This window comes from Bombus vancouverensis, chromosome 17, assembly GCF_051014615.1.
Source record: "Bombus vancouverensis nearcticus chromosome 17, iyBomVanc1_principal, whole genome shotgun sequence".
NCBI lineage: Eukaryota > Metazoa > Arthropoda > Insecta > Hymenoptera > Apidae > Bombus > Bombus vancouverensis.
This window is the reverse complement of record NC_134927.1, coordinates 4028462-4046849: the sequence shown is the minus strand read 5'-3', so window position 1 is coordinate 4046849 and position 18388 is coordinate 4028462.

Sequence of the window (18388 nt, the reverse complement as noted above, 5' to 3'; positions counted from 1 at the left end):
GAAAACGCCGGCCGTTAATGTGTTAATTTAGAACATTAACAGATACAAAACACACGTATGCATAGTACGAATACTTTGTACTTACCAACTTCTCAAATTCAATCTTGATGAAGGGGATTGTCTTCTTTCGGAAAGTGATACAGATGATATTCTCGATGTCAACTGTTGTTACATTCGATGTAGACGTAAATATTTTTCACGGAATCAGTCCCCGCAAGCTCCGCAGGAATCGGCGTACATAATGTTGTAAAAGTATAAAAAGGAAGAAAATAATAAATGTAATAAAAAGTCCACGTTGTTTATAAGATTCTTTTTCTTCGACAAACATTAGGTTCGGTTATGTGCGGTAGACGACAGACGAGTAAATCTGAGTAAAATTTGTTTTTCCCAAGATTCGTTAGAAGTTCCGAGGTAAGGATGGGGGTACCACGTGGATTGGAATGTTTGCAAATTTATCGGATGGGAAAGGATTGATGGAAGAAGAAGGTAAACGCTCACGTCTATTGGTTACCCTAAGATAGCAATTGGCCAATTCAATTAGCCTACAAAACAAATAAAGTCGGGAAAAATGGCAGGTGGCAATATGTTTACACAGAAAGTCGCTATTTTATATTAAAAAATTCTTTAATTCCATGCTTTTGAAATCTTATTAATAAAATGTGTTTTAGAACATTGTCTGCTAGAAGACAGACGCTACCCCACCATCGTATATCATTCCCATGGTACAGAAATGCTGTTGATTGAGAGATTATAATCAATCCACTCTGATTGTCAATTCCTCTCTAAATTATGTTGTCATTTGTCTCTTGCTTTTCCTCGACAACGAACGAACATGCCGTTCACAGAGCCATTGGAGAACCGTTTTCTTCATCTTCGTTAGTAAACAGCTCACAGACAGTTAGTAAATATGTTATATTTGCTAGATGATGTCTTTAATCAAGTTCGAAAAGGATAATGTTACCAATTTAATACTTATTCTTTTTACATGAAACCATCGATTATTCTGCCAAGTATAGTTTAATCAAATTGAAATCTTTTGCATTTTGTAAAGAACTGGAGATTGTAAAGATTTTTGTATTCTATATATATTATTGTATTCTTCATATCATTCTACGACGTATGAATCTTCTACATCGAACTTCGATACATGAATCAATCAGAATGAAACTTTTTGCATCTTGTTAATATGATTCCTCGATACCGTTTGAAAAATTGTTTGGTTTCTTGGTGGGAATAAATACTCAGTAAATGACGAATTTTTCGCGAGCCCTATAAAAACAAATTTTATACAGATTCAGTCTGTAGTCTACCGCAGACAACGAAATGTATACGTAGCACAAATAAATACTGTTACGCCACGTGGCTTACCATAGGCTGTGTCCCTTGTCACGTAAACTTGAGGATTATATGATGAAAACAAGATAGCTGAGCCGTAACACAACTATTAACTTTATTTTTTTTTTTTTTATTAAACTTTATTTTTCACTTAATATTCACAATTGAGTATACACTGATATAGTCTGAGGGTAGAAACCGGTAAAGATATGTTGACTATTCTAAGGATACAGAATAAGTGAGTTTTACTGACGATACTGTGTCTGAGGAAAACTGAGGAAATAAAAGATACTTGTATGGTCTGAAGAATCTTAATATGAAAATGCCAAGACCCATGGTGGATCCTTAAGACTATTAAGGATACGCGCCGAGGATGTGCAGACATGCGGCTACCATCTCGCCCGCGGTGTGTGGCATGGTCTCTGATGTGGGTTGATGTTACATCTTAACCATCGCTCGTGGTACTACAATGTCGCAGAGTGATCGTCTTATAGGACCGGCGAAATATATACAATGTAGCGACAAGCGCATAGTTGTCATCAAGCAGCGAGTTCTAGAAACGTCGATTCGCTTTCGGTCCGTTATTTCATCTACACAAAGAAGGTGTCATACGTGATCATAGGCGCGCACGGTGGCGTGACCCTAGCGTAGTGGGGGTCGTCTCCCAGAGAAGACAAAGAAAGAATCGAAATTTGTATCATTTGAGGATTCAAACGTTGTGCATCGAGAGGTCTAGACGAATAAAGTCAAAGCCGCTTAATCAAACGGAATGCATGGAGAGGTTCAGACGAATAAAATCCGGGTCGCTTAGTCTAACAAATACTTCGAGAACTATCATAAAGTCGGGTCGAATTACTAACAAACTAATTGTATTTATCATTAAATAATTTGTGACGTGTCCATTGTATAATTTTAAATATTGTTAAATATACAAGTTTTATATTAACCCTGTTAATTCAGTGTTAAACTCATTTGAACTACCTCTGTTATCTTAATCGAAAGAGGGGAACGACAAATTCGCGGCGTCGATTAGTAGAATCGTAGCGAGAATTTACGCCTCTCGCTCATGCGTTTCCCTTGCGACGGCGTCTCCCCGCGAACGGTCGTACCAAACGGTCGTTGTTATAAAAGGAAAAGTAATTTTGTATTCCGTACATGGTATTATTCTGTGATGAATATCTACCCTAGAAATGCCAAGATTTAAAAAAAAAAATAATGAACATAGAAGAAGACTCTTCAGTTTACGATGAACAAGAATCAATGATGAATGAATAAATCAAGAATGAACAAGAATGACAACGGTATGGAAACACATGAAAAGCTATTTATAACCTAATCAGAGTTGAATATTATAAATAAACGTTTACGCAAGGGCAAGAATGAAAGAAATTATCGTTGAGAGCAGAAAGTGACATTGGGCCCGATGGAACGGTTTGGTAAGAAATAGATGCTAGTCCCAAACCTGGCAGGATATAAGTTCATAATATCTTTAGGGATATGCTAAATGGCGTATAATGAAAGGACAAGTAAAGACGGCATTTTATCTTATCATTGATCACCGTATAAGGGATCATATAATAAAATGTAGCACTGGGAACTAAGAGGGAGCTAGATGCAACAGAACTGGATGCATTTATATCTGTGCTATATGTCTGCGGTGCATATCAGGTAAAAAATTTAGATGTCTCGTATTTGTGGAATAAAGTTAGGAGACGTACATTTTTCTCAAAAACAATGTGAAGGAATGACTTTCCTGAAATTATGAGATTTATACGATTTGAAAAGAAGAGTGAGTGAAGCCAACGTTTACGAACCAATAAATTTGCAATGGTATCTACAGTATGAGCCAATTTACAGAGAATTCAAGAAATTGTTATAAACCTGGAGTATACATTACTTTTATATAAAGAATCGCGGGAAAAAACCATACAATAAAACTATCAACAAGTTCATATTCATTACTACAAAAAATTTGTCAAGTAAAAAACTGTAACAATTAGAAAATTACGAAAATTTGTTTAAGACATAGGAAATATATATGCGGCAAATGTATATTTGATAATTAAATAATTTGTAAAAATGCATCTAAGTTGAATAAGATATACCTCTATATAAATAAAAGTGTAATTTTATTTAAGACTATAATTGAAATTAAACAAACGTAAATTTAGTCCAAATTTTATGAAAGTTCATCATTTTATATACATTTAGTTACAAATTGACCATTATCTAAGATAAATCATAAAAACTATTACTTCTTTAATGACCGGTCATTTTGCCCGCACACGTAGCATAGATATACACGAAGTGTCGGTAGGTTTAGTGTTAAATGATTAAATGCTCTTAATAATTGTCATAATAATTATGCATTTATTTCGGTTTGCATTATTGAATTTTTTTAATTCTTATATTTTTAATATTACCGTAACTGTTATATTCTGTATAGTACAAACGTGTTCTTATAGTGAGTAAAATGATCTCTCTTTCGTCTCTGATAAAATATGTCCGGAGTTAAATACGGATTTGAAAACGAACTAAATTACGACAATTTTGAAAAATATTGATTCATAAGTTTACTTATGTCCGATTTGAATCTTTTTAAAAAGATCAGATCAAATGACCGGCTCCAATGTTTAATCTAAAGTTTCACATTCATTGTTATTTTTTTGTTCAACTGACTTTATGTAAATTCTTATATTATCTGACCAATTGATTTCTCAATTTGTGTTAATATGTTTGCAAAATCAGTTGTAATGTTTGCAAAAGTTAGATGAACGAAATAAATAACAATGAATGTACAATTTTTAATTAAATTTTGAAAACAGCCATGTGACCGGGCCTGGTAAGGTTAGTATAAATTTACTTTTAACCATGAACAAGATATATTACGATACGATATTGTTGATACGATAATACGGCTGAGTCATTTCGCGATTACAACACAAAATTGTTCACTCTCATACTACGTCATGGACGAGATGTCTCGTGCATTTGCTTATTATAACAAAAGTTGTAATATTAAAGAAACACACTCACGGCACATCGTACCGATGGTGTAGTACGAATATTGCGTCGGAGGATAACATCTTCCGTAACAATATACAAACAGTATTGTGTCGCGAATAAGCTGGTCGTGTCGTCGTGCGAATGGTATCGTGCCGCTACATATGTCGTCCATGGTTACGAACAGAGAGGAAATTGGAGTTCAACTGAAATTAACATGCAAAAGGATCTATAACATTAAAGATCTGCCCTGCTTTGTCGTAATTTAGTATATACAGGAACCTTTGTATTTAAGCTTAAAGTTAGGGATTTACCCGATTAGGTTGTACGCTGACATAAAGAAGAATCTGTTGGCTTTCACACTACGGAAACCTATTTAATCGTACGTTGCCTAAGAAAGAGAACTTAATCGTTTACTATATTTTTGAACGAATATATATGTCAACTAGAGTTAAAAATAGTGAAAAATGTTAAAATAATAATTTAAAGTACGAAACAAAAAACATAAATAATACATTTACAAATATTGGACATATCTAATATGTATGTATATCTCTATACCAACAGACTAATCTGTAAAGGGAAATCATCCAAAATGATTCAGTCAAATACGTGTATTATATAAATGTAGTTTTCTGTCCTCGACTAAATCCCAACTGCTCTTCGCCTTTTCTTTTGACTTTTGAGACTTGCGTCTTTCTTTCTTGATGTCGTCCGGCCTCGGACATTCCTCCGCTGTATCGAAACGTTATTCTTTGAATGCTCCTAGAATCATTGAAGGAATCGATTCTTCAGGAACTATGGAATTCAGAAAACGATTGTTTCACAGGCTGACTTTATAGCGATCGTTTTGCTTTACGAATAAAAGAGTTTCCGGGGTCAGCAGGAAACAGCGTCTTCGCTCTCTAGGATGAAGCGTCCTCTTTTTGGGGAAAGATGTCGTGATTTATCTTGAAGGAACTTTTTAGTTGTACAAGTTTTACTGATGCAATAAATTTTTTAGTTTCTATCTCTTGGCCCATCGTTGAGCATGTATTTTGACCTTACATATATGTTTCCACCTCAAGACATCTAACCTCTTCATCTTTTCACGCAATTGATTTCTGCATATTTCGTTTCTAGAGGTTTTATTTGACATAATTTATTCGTTCTTTCAAATTTTTATTTTCCTTCAACAGCACAGCATGTTCATTTTTCAATTCTATTTCTCGGAATGTTTTCCATAGGCTTTCCTTACTATGAACGTCGCAGCTTGTCTGGGACTGAATTGCTAGTCGTTCAATCGAATCGTCATTTTCAGCGAATCTTAGCGGTAGCCTTGTATAGTCTAGCACTGGTATATTACGAAATAATTCATTTTCTTCTTCTAATTATTTTAACCACCTTCATCTGCTTCTTGTTATTGCTGGTAGTGATAGTAGTTGCATTGACGTCGTCCTTCTTCCTGTTGCCCTTCTTTTCTGATCAGCCGATTTTCGATAACGTGCTGTCTTTATTGTACAATTTCTCTTTCTCTTTAATTTGTAATAAATTTGTTGGTTGTTCGGATACAGTATGATTTCTCTTCGATTCGTATTTTTTGTATGATTTTGTTTGACGATTTCGGGTAAACAATGATCGCCACGGGCATCCATGCTTCTTAGAGTCGCAGGTATAATATTTCAGGAAGAGATTGCCTGTTAAAAGAATAGTACATATTAATAATAAGCGAAAGTAACATGGATAAAACGAGAAAAGCATATTGATGTCGGGAGACAAGGTATCTCGTTTTATATTAAAATTGCCTGACTGAGAGGAAACCAGATAGAAATCTCGTATAGTACTTTATTATTATACATCGAAGATATCAGTTATTGAAGAAAAAAACTGAGCTGTATGTGGAGCAGAAACGGATTCGCCTGCTTGCTCCGAAGTTTCGGGGCGCGCAGGGACGTAAAATCATTGGGTGATAACTTGCGAGACCCGCTTTTTCAGCAATCGTCCCATCCGAACTGTGTCGTCTTTCGTTTACGAAGAAACCTACGATACTTAGCCGATTTTAACAAATTATATCGTGTTTCGTGTCATTTTAATTATAAAAATATGACTGACATGTTGATGAAAGATTCATAAATATTGGTAATAATATGAAAGTTTTATTGTTGTATTGTTGCTTCGTCGACATTCGGTCTCGGATCGAGTAATATTATCTGCCATTATTTCTGTAGTCAGTAGTAGATGTTTAATAGAGAAAAGGTATATAGCTGTTTTATTGTAAGTCCTACGATATCATCAAAATACTAAAATGTTGCTACTGTGAATATATTTTAGTTGAAGGACTGGCTAAACTTTGTCTGGAGACACAGCTCTTTCTCTACTGTTATTACGTTTTTTGATAATACAGGAAACATTTTGTAATTGTACGAAAATCGGGATTCAAGTGTTGGGATAATGGAGATACATAAGCTATTCTAAATGTCCAAACTGAGGTCCTAGACGTGTCGAACGTAGAAAGGGACAATGTGAGTGAATGAGAAGGAGGGACTGAGAATCAACAAATATGAATGTCCTGTGATAAGCTGAATAGTTCAATTCAAAATTTAAATTTTCTTATTCTTGATTTGTGATGAAACTTTTACCAACACGTTACTTACATTTTTATAATAAAAATATCATCAGATACTACATTGTTCGAAGCATATTTGCTAACTCATTTTAATCGGAAAGATCTCAGAATATTGATCGTAAAGCGATATTCCGACATTCTGAACAGATTATGCGTTTAAATAAATAATAAAATTTACCGTCTAAATGGTTATCACGTAAAAGTAAGCTATGCAGTAGGCTAAAATTTCTAAACTTTATAGACGCAAGACTTTTGAACCATTGGATACTTATATTAGAAACATTCATATGTCGCCTCTATTCTCTGTTCATGTGAGTACTACCAGAAAGTGTCGGAAAGGTTATGAAGGATGGTGGCCAGAAACGAGATTTAGCCGAAAAAATACCAGCTGCTAATGTGTTAATATAAATCATTAACAGATACAAAACACACGTATGCACAGTACGAATTCTATGTACTTACCAACTTTTCAAATTCAATCCTTATGATGGGGATTGTCTTCTTTCGGAAAGTGTTGCAGATGATATTCTCGATGTCGACTGTTGTTACATTTGATGTAGGTGCAAATATTTACTCATCTAAGCATTCTCCACAAGGCTCGCAGAATTCGAGGCACATAACATCGCAAGAACAAAAAGAAAAGGAACCAATTAAATGCAATAAAAAGAGCTCCATGTTGTTTAGGAGGATTTTTCTCTTCGTCAAACATTTCGTTCGGTTATGTGCGGTAGACGACAGACGAGTAAATCTGGGTAAAATTTGATTTTCCCAAGATTCGTTAGAAGTTCCGTGATAAGGAGGGGGGTACCATGCGGATTGGAATGTTTGCAAATTCATTGGATGAGACAGGATTGATGGGAGAAGGAGGTAGAAGCTCACGTCTATTGGTTACACTAAGGTGCTTTTGAAATCTTATTAATAAAATGTGTTATATAGCATTGTCTGCCAGTATACAAACGCTACCCCACCATCGTATACCATTCTAGAAATGGTGCTGATTGTGAGATTATAACCAATCCACTCCCATTGTCAATTCCTCCCTAAATTATGTTGTCGTTTGTCTCTTGCTTTTCTTCGACAACGAACGAACATGCCGTTCACAGAGCCGTTGGAGACCCGTTTTTTTTCTTCTTCGCTAGTAAACAGCTCACAGACAGTTAGTAAATATGTTACAGTTGCTAGATTATATCTTTAATCAAGATTGGAAAGGATAATGTTACCAATTTAATATTTATTCTTTTAAATAAAACCATCGATTATTCTGCCAAGTATAGTTTAATCAAAATGAAGTCTTTTGCATTTTGTAAAGAACTGGAGGTTGTACAGATTTTTGTATTTTATATACAGCGTGGTTGGTAACTGGCGGTACAAGCGGAAAGGGGGTGATTCTATACGAAAAAAGAAGTCGAAAGTATAGAATAAACACTTTTTTTTTTAATTTTTCCATTAAGACAACGATCTACAGTGATATCCATTATAACGTACCGCACGCATACCGAGCGAAAATTCAAAATCGATTTTCTCGAAAACAAAGCCTCAAACGAAATATTTTTATTCTATATTTTCGACTACTTTTTCGAGTAGAATCACCTCCTTTCCGCTTGTACCACCAGTTACCAACGACCCTGTATATTATTGTATTCTATATATCATTCTGCGTCGGCTGAATGTTCTACATCGAACATCGATACATGAATCAATCAGAATGAAACTTTTTGCATTTTGTTAATATGATTCCTCCATACCGTTTGAAAAAATGTTTGGCTTCTTCACGGGAAGAAATATTCAGTAAACGTCGAATTTTTCACGAGACTTATAAAAACAAATTTTACGCAGATTTAGTCTCTCATCTACCGCAGACAACGAAATGTATACGTAGCACAAATAATTATTTCATGGCCTGAGTTGTCTCTCTTAGTTAAAAATTTTCCAGCTAAAATATCTGTGCCTAATGTCAATTGTCATTCGTTTTTATTTTGTTAAGTACTTTAAATTATGTGTTTAGTAATTTGCTTTTTACTTTTGTAAATACGTCCTCGCGAATGTGTGCGTTGTTTTTTGTAACTTATTTTCGGCTTTTATGGCATGGATTTGCAGAAAGAGGTTAGGTCAGTGGATATTCGCGCATATGCAATAGCGGTTCATACGAATTGCACCAACTGCACCATTTTCCGAAAGAAGAGGATGTCATTCGTAAAAAATTTCAAAAGTTGGTAGATACAAGGCGTTCGTACTCTGCATACGTATGTTTTGTATTTGTCAATGTCCTACATTAGCAAATTAGCATATTAACGTCCGGCATTTTTTCGGCACTTATATGAATAGAAAATACGGACAAGATATAAAAGTTTTTCACTTAGGAACCCATCGGTTCAAAATTTTCACATATTTAAAGTTCGGTATTTTTAGCCTACTGTATGATTTATTTTCATGTGATAACCACTGAGACGGCAAATGTTATTATTTATGCATATTATAAATATTATTATTTATGAAACGCATAATGTGCTCAGAATATCACTTTGCTGTGCACAAAGCAGATGTTTTGCAGTGCAACAATACGTTTTTAAAACTTTCCAGTTATTAGAAACAGTTTTAAAAAACCACCACTATTTATGGACAAGGACAACTTAACGGTGCGGAATTGTTTGGAATTAGCATACTTTTTCCTTTTCTTAAACTTTGCGTGCTTTCTTATTTTATTGTCTGTGAATTATTAATTGGAAACTCGAACGTCCCCATCACCTCAGGGCCTGTCCCTAGCTGATGTTAACGGAACGTAGGAGTTGGACTTTCTCCTTCTTAGAGATATACATTCACCGATTCGTTCAAATGTACTTTTCAACATATTGAATCAAGAATGCAAGTGGAAAATTAACAAAGTCGAGGTACATCAGCGAGGTATCCTATCACGTAATAGGAAGCGCAAGAACTCGCCGAAGTCGTTGGGAAGAGGGGAGTGAATTGGACCCACGCATTCCAAGTAGATCGACATTCATTGTATCAGCAACTAATGGTCATAATGAGACGAGTTTTTAAAATTTGGAATAGCTCATTGAGACATTTATAAATTCACAAGCGTAATTTGAAAATAAACTGATTCCAGTTTAAATATTTTTATTTGTTTACATTTTATGTTTAACTGTCGTCAGTTATTTATTGTCAATCTTGGTCATTCGCATTGTACTCTACATGTTTTTATAACGAACAATAGAAAAAATAGAATTATTAAGTTATTATTGACATTAAACCTACCAGCGCGGTCAAATTAACCACTCTTGGAAATTCTACACAAATTTAACCGTATTTAAACTTTATCATATCTCGTCATAATTTCTGACTTATCCTAAAACATGCATACAATATATTTTTGGGTATTTAATTTTAGTTTGCTCTTTCATTTTCTGAGAAAAATTTGTACTCTGCCTTGCCTATCATGAGCTGTCATTTTGATCGCCTGACAGAATATGTTAGTTGTTCATCAAATGAATGCAATCAGTACAAAGAAATGGCTATCTAAATGTCAGATAACAAGCAAAATCATTAATAACAAATAATAACTGCTGTTACAGCCGTAATCTTGTCATACAACTATCCATCCTTCGATCAATATAGCCACTAGCGTTCAAGGCATATCAACTCAGACCCATGTTAATCCTAAGGAACTGCCACAAAATTTAGCATTTTTTACAGTACATTGTTACAAACATTTTAAAAGTGGAAATGTTTCTGAGGGTTATTGCTATAAGACACGGGAAAAGCTTTCCCAACTCCACCCTTGAGTAACGTTGGTGGAGAACGGTTAATACTCATCAATATTTTCGTATAAATATCGCCGTCACAAATCATATTTTTACTTGCTATTGTTTTTTCGAGAAGAGCACATCTCGGTTTGTAAGTCAATTAGTCGACATCTAAACTTGTTATCTGCAAAACTCATACAGAAAGCATCTCAGAGCGTCTTGTGAAAAGTTGTTATAAAAGGAAAAGTAAAGCATATCAAATGTGACAATAATTTTTTATTCCGTACATAGTTATTATTCTGTGACAAATATCTACCCTAGAAATGTCAAGATTTAAAAAAAAAAAAAAAATAACGGACATAGAAGAAGACTGTTCCGTGTACGATGAACAAGAAACTTCAGCAACTAACTGAAAACGGCATGGAAACACATGAAAAGCTATTTTCAACCGAATCAGAGTTGAATATTATAAATAAGCGTTTACGTAAGAGCAAGAATGAAAGAAATTATCGTTGAGAGCAGAAAGTGACGCAGGGCCCAATGGAACAGTTTGGTAAGAAATAGATGCTACTCCCAAACCTGGCAGGATATAAGTTCATAATATCTTTAGGGATATGCTAAATGACATATAATGAAAGGACAAGTGAAGACGGCATTTTATCTTATCATTGATCACCGTATAAGGGATCATATAATAAAATGTACGGAAGAACAAGCATTTAGAGCACTGGGAACTAAGAGGGAGCTAGATGCAATAGAACTAGATGCATTTATTTCTGTGCTATATGTCTGCCGTGCATATCAGGTAAAAAATTTAGATTTCTCGTATTTGTGGAAAAAAATTTGGAGGCGTACATTTTTCTCAAAAACAATGTGCAGGAATGACTTTCCTGAAATTATGAGATTTATACGATTTGATAAGAAGAGTGAGTGAAGCCAACGTTTACGAATCAATAAATTTACAATGGTATCTACAGTATGAGTCAATGTACAGAGAATTCATAAAATTGTTATAAACCTGTTGCATTCATTACTCTTATATAAGGAATCGCGGGAAAAAACCATACAATAAAACTATCAACAGGTTCATATTCATTACTACAAAAAATTTGTCAAGTAAAAAACTGTAAGAATTAGAAAATTACGAAAATTTGTTTAAGACATAGGAAATATATATGCGGCAAATGTATATTTGATAATTAAATAATTTGTAAAAATGCATCTAAGTTGAATAAGATATACCTCTATATAAATAAAAGTGCAATTTTACTTAAGACTATAATTGAAATTAAACAAACGTAAATTTAGGCCAAATTTTAAGAAAGTTCATCATTTTATATACATTTAGTTACAAATTGACCATTATCTAAGATAAATCGTAAAAACTATTTCTTCTTTCATCACCGGTCATTTTGACTGCACACGGTAGCATAGATATACACGAAGTGTCGGTAGGTTTAGTGTTAAATGATTAAACGCTCTTAATTATTGTCATAATAATTATGCATTTATTTCGGTTTGCGTTATTGAATTTTATTAATTCTTATATTTTTATTATTATCGTAACTGTTACATTCTGTATACTACAAACATGTTTTTATAAAAAGTAAAATGATCTCTATTTCGTCCCTGGTAAAATATGTCCGGAGTTAAATACGGATTTGAAAACGAACTAAATTACGACAATTTTGAAAAATATTGATTCATAAGTTTACTTATGTCCGATTTCAATCTTTTCAAAAAGATCAGATCAAATGACCGGCTTCAATGTTTAATCTAAATCTTTATATTCATTCTTATTTTTTTGCTCGTCTCACTTTATGCAAATTCTTATATTATCTGATCAATTGATTTCTCAATTTGTGTTAATATAAGAATGTTTGCAAAATTTATATGAACGAAATAAATAACAATGAATGTACAATTTTAAATTAAATTTTGAAAACTGTCATGTGACCGGGCCTGGTAAGGATAGTGTTAATTTACTTTTAGCCATGAACAAGATATATTACGATACGATGTTGTTGATACGATAATACGGCTGAGTCATTTCGCGATTACAACACAAAAACGTTCACTCTCATACTACGTCATGGACGAGATGTCTGGTGCATTTTCTTATTATAACAAAAGTTGTAATATTAAAGAAACACACCCACGGCACATCTTACCAATCGTGTAGTACGAATATTGCGTCGGGGGATAACATCTTCCGAAACAATATACAAACAGTATTGTGTCGCGAATAAGCTGTTGGTGTCATCGTGGGAATGGTATCGTGCCGTTACATATGTCGTCCATGGTTACGAACAGAGAGGAAATTGGAGTTCAACTGAAATTAACATGCAAAAGGATCTATAACATTAAAGACCTGCCCTGCTTTGTCGTAATTCAGCATATACAAGAACCTTTGTATTTAACCTTAAAATTAGGGATTTACCCGATTAGGTTGTATGCTGACATAAACAAGAACACACTACGGAAACCTATTTATTCGTACGTTGCCTATGAAAGAGAACTTAATCGTTTACTATATTTTTGAACGATGATATATATTAAATAGAGTTAAAAATAGTGAAAAATGTTAAAATAATAATTTAAAGTACGAAACAAAAAACATAAATAATACATTTACAAATATTGGACATATCTAATATGTATGTATATCTCTATACCAACAGACTAATCTGTAAAGGGAAATCATCCAAAATGATTCAGTCAAATACGTGTATTATATAAATCTAGTTTTCTGTCCTCGACTAAATCCCAACTGCTCTTCGCCTTTTCTTTTGACTTTTGAGACCTGCGTCTTTCTTTCTTGATGTCTTCCGGCCTCGGACTTTCCTTCGCTGTATCGAAACGTTATTCCTTGAATGCTTCTAGAATCATTGAAGAAATCGATTCTTCAGGAACTACGGAATTCAGAAAAGATTGTTTCACAGGCTGACTTTATAGCAATCGTTTTGCTTCATCTTACGAATAAAAGAGTTTCCGTGGTCAGCAGGAAACAACATCTTCGCTCTCTAGGATGAAGCGTCCTCTTTTTGGGGGAAGATGTCGTGATTTATCTTGAAGGAACTTTTTAGTTGTACAATTTTTACTGATGCAGTAAATTTTTTAGTTTCTGTCTCTCAGTCCACCGCTTTGCAACTTTTTCTTCACCGAACTTGAGCATGTATTTCGACCTTACATAAATGTTTCCACCTCAAGACATCTAACCTCTTCAACTTTTCACGCAATTGATTTCTGGATATTTCGGTTCTTTAGAGGTTTTATTTGATATATTTGTTTGTGTTTTCAAATTTTTATTTTATTTCAACAGCAGAGCATGTTTATTTTGCAATTCTATTTCTCGGAATATTTTCCTTAGGCTTTCCTTAATATGAACGTCGCAGCTTGTCTGGGATTGAATTGCTAGTCGTCCAATCGAATCGTCATTTTCAGCGAATCTTAACGGTACTCTTGTATAGTCTAGCATTGGTGTATTGCCAAATAATTTTCTTCTTCTTATTATTTTATCCCTCCTTCATCTGCATCTTGTTATTGTTGGTAGCGGTACTGGTTGCGTAGATGTCGCTCTTCTTGCTTTTGCCCTTCTTTTCTGATCAGTTGTTTTTCGATAACGCGCTGTCTTTTTTGTACATCTTCTCATTCTCTTTTATTTTGTAATAAATTTATTGGTTGTTCGGATACAGTATGATTTCCCTTCTATTCGTATTTTTTGTACGATCTTGTTTGATGATTTCGGGTAAGCAATGATCGGCACGGACATCCATGCTTCTTAAAGAGTCGCAGGTATAATATGTTAGGAAGAGATTGCCTGTTAAAAGAATAGTACATATTAATAATAAGCGAAAGTAACATGGATAAAACGAGGAAAGCATATTGATGTCGGCAGACAAGGAATCTCGTTTTATATTAAAATTGCCTGACTGAGAGGAAACCAGATAGAAATCTCGTATAGTACTTTATTATTATACATCGGAGATATCAGTTATTGAAGAAAAAAACTGAGCTGTATGTGGAACAGAAACGGATTCGCCCGCTTGCTCCGAAGTTTCGGGGCGCGCAGGGACGTAAAATCATTGCGTGATGACTTGCGGTACTCGCTTTTTCAGAGATCGTCCCCTCCGTATTGCGTCGTCTTTCGTTTACGAAGAAACCTGTGATAGTTAGCCGATTTTATCAAATTGTATCGTGTTTCGTGTCATTTTAATTATACGAATATGACGGACATGTTGGTGAAAGTTTCATAAATATTGGTAATGATATGAAAGTTTTATTATTGTATCGGTGCCTCGTCGATATTCGGTCTCGGATCGAGTAATATTATCTGCCATTATTTCCGTAGTCAGTAGTAGATTTTGAATAGAGAAAAGGAATGTAGTTGTTGTATTGTAAATCCTAGTATATCATAAAATGCTAAAATGTTTCTATTGTGAATATGTTTTAATTGAAGTACTGGCTAAATTTCGTGTGCAGGCACAACTCTTTCTCAACTGTTATTGCGTTTTTTGATAATACAGGAAACATTTTGATATTGTACGAAAATCTGGATTCAAGAGTTGCGGTAATGGCGATACATAAACTATAAATGTCAAAACTGTGGTCCTAGACGTGTCGAACGTAGAAAGGGACAATGCGAGTGAAAGAGAAGGAGGGTCTGAGAATCAACAAATATGAACAACCTTTGATAAACTGAGTAGTTCAATTCAAAATTTAAATTTTCTTATTCTTGATTTGTGATGAAGCTTTTACCAACACGTTACTTACATTTTTATAATGAAAATGACATCAGACACTACATTGTTCGAAGCATATTTGCTAACTCATTTTAATCGGAAAGATCTCAGAATATTGATCGTAAAGCGATATTCCGACATTCTGAACACATTATGTGTTTAAATAAATAATAAAATTTACCGTTTAAACGGTTAGCACGTAAAAGTAAGCGCAGTAGGCTAAAAGTACCAAACTTTAAAAACGCAAGAACCATTTGATCCTTACATTGGAAACATTCATATGTCGTCTCTATTCTCTGTTCATATGAGTGCTATCAGAAAATGTCAAAAAGGTTAAGAAAGATGGTGGCCAGAAACGAGATTTAACTGAGAAAACGCCGGCCGTTAGTGTGTTAATTTAGAACATTAACAGATACAAAATACACGTATGCACAGTACGAATTCTATGTATTTACCAACTTCTCAAATTCAATCTTGATGGAGGAGATTGTCTTCTTTCGGAAAGTGATATAGATGATATTTGCGATGTCAACTGTTGTTACTTTCGATGTAGACGTAAATATTTTCTTACGGAATCATTCTCCGCAAGATTCGCAGCATTCTTGTTACACAACATCGTATAACGATAAGAAAAATGATAAAATTAAGTGAAATAAAAAATCCATCTTCTTTATTACTTATTATCTCTTTGGTAAACATTAGGTTCGGTTATGTGCGGTAGACGACAGACGAGTAAATCTGGGTAAAATTTGATTTTCCCAAGATTCGTTAGAAGTTCCGAGATTAGGAGGGGGTACCACGCGGATTGGGATGTTTGCAAATTCATTGGATGAGAAAGAATTGATGGAAGAAGAAGGTAAAGGCTGACTTCTATTGGTTACCCTAAGATAGCAACTGACCACTTCAATTTGTCTTCAAAACACGTAAAGTCGGGAAAAATCCCAGGTGGCAATATTTTTGCACAAATGGTGGCTTTTTTATATTGAAAATTTTTTTTATTGCCATGCTTTTGAAATCTTATTAATAAAATGTGTTTTATAGCATTGTCTGCCAGAAGACAAACGCTACTCCACCATCGTATACCATTCCAGAAATGGTGCCGATTGTGAGATTATAACCAATCCACTCCCATTGTCAATTCCTCCCTAAATTATGTTGTCGTTTGTCTCTTGCTTTTCTTCGACAACGAACGAACATGCCGTTCACAGAGCCGTTGGAGAACCGTTTTCTTCATCTTCGCTAGTAAACAACTCACAGACAGTTAGTAAATATGTTACTGTTGCTAGATGATGTCTTTAATCAAGTTCGGAAAGGGGAAGGTTACGAATTCAATATTTATTCTTTTTATATAAAGCAATCGATTATTCTGCCAAGGATAGTTTAATCAAAATCAAAATGAAATCTTTTGCATTTTGTAAAGAACTGGAGGTTGTAAAGATTTTTGTATTTTATATATGTCGGTTAACATTAGAATTTAGGGCGCGTAACGATTCTTCGTTTGGATTAGCCATCGGTTTACAAAACAGAGATTATATTTACGCGTATATACAAGACCTTACAAAGTATAACGAATATTGAGTTTAACGAATAATAAGATTAACGAATAATAAGATTAACGAATAATAAGATTAACGAATAATATGTTTAACGAATAATGAGTTTAATGAACGCTATTAACAATGTTCTTGGGTTCAAACGAATCCACGGTCAACGAGATAACTCTTTACTATGCGTAGAATAATTTTATTCACAAAATACGATTGCTCGGTATAATCTGCTCGATGTGTAACTTTCTAAGGCGATCGCACGAATACTAGACTGATGAAAACTTTCCACTCTTTACAATTGCCTTCGTTTGTTTTATACTCGTTGGAAGCATCGAGAAAGTTCCAATCGCCGTTGTTAAGCAGTTTCTGCCTGCAGTTTGATTATTAATACAACGTGTGTTCCATTATATCGACACCTCCGAGGTGCAATCCCATGTGGCTAGGCTCGTTCTTGAGGCCGTATGCCGCCACAACCACATTTCTAGGGAGAACCATACAACTACTCCACACCTCTGTCAGGAAAAATGTTCATCCCGTGACGATGGCTACGTTCGGCGACCAGTTGTCACCTCGAGCCCAATCTCGCTATCACAAATCTCGAACAATTACAATCAGATTGAATGACAATTGCTTAATTACAGCTATGATAAAATCTAGATTAGAATGTTGCGGGATTATCCAAAATTCCAAAGGCTCCGGTGTCCTTTCATCTCCAACATATTATTATATTCTATATGTCACTCAACAACGGATGAATGTTCTACATCGAACATCGATACATGAATCAATCAGAATGAAACTTTTTGCATTTTGTTAATATGATTCCTCCATACCGTTTGAAAAAATGTTTGGCTTCTTCACGGGAAGAAATATTCAGTAAACGTCGAATTTTTCACGAGACTTATAAAAACAAATTTTACGCAGAGTTAGTCTCTCATTTACCGCAGACAACGAAAAATATTCGTAGCACAAATAATTATTTCATGGCCTGAATTGTCTCTCTTAGTTAAAAATTTTCCAGCTAAAATATCTGTGCCTAATGTCAATTGTCATTCGTTTTTATTTTGTTAAGTACTTTAAATTATGTGTTTAGTAATTTGCTTTTTACTTTTGTAGATACGTCCTCGCGAATGTGTGCGTTGTTTTTTGTAGCTTATTTTCGGCTTTTATGGCATGGATTTGCAGAAAGAGGTTAGGTCAGTGGATATTCGCGCATATGCAATAGCGGTTCGTACGAATTGCACCAACTGCAGCATTTTTTTTTTTTTTTTTTTTTATTCATTTGTTGAAATTACAATCAATTCTCGCGTTGAGAATTTTCAGTAATTTTTCTGGCGTGGCGCAGTGACATGGCTGTTTATTTACAATAAGTTAATACTTATTATAGATAGGTATAATTTATAAGTATTATAA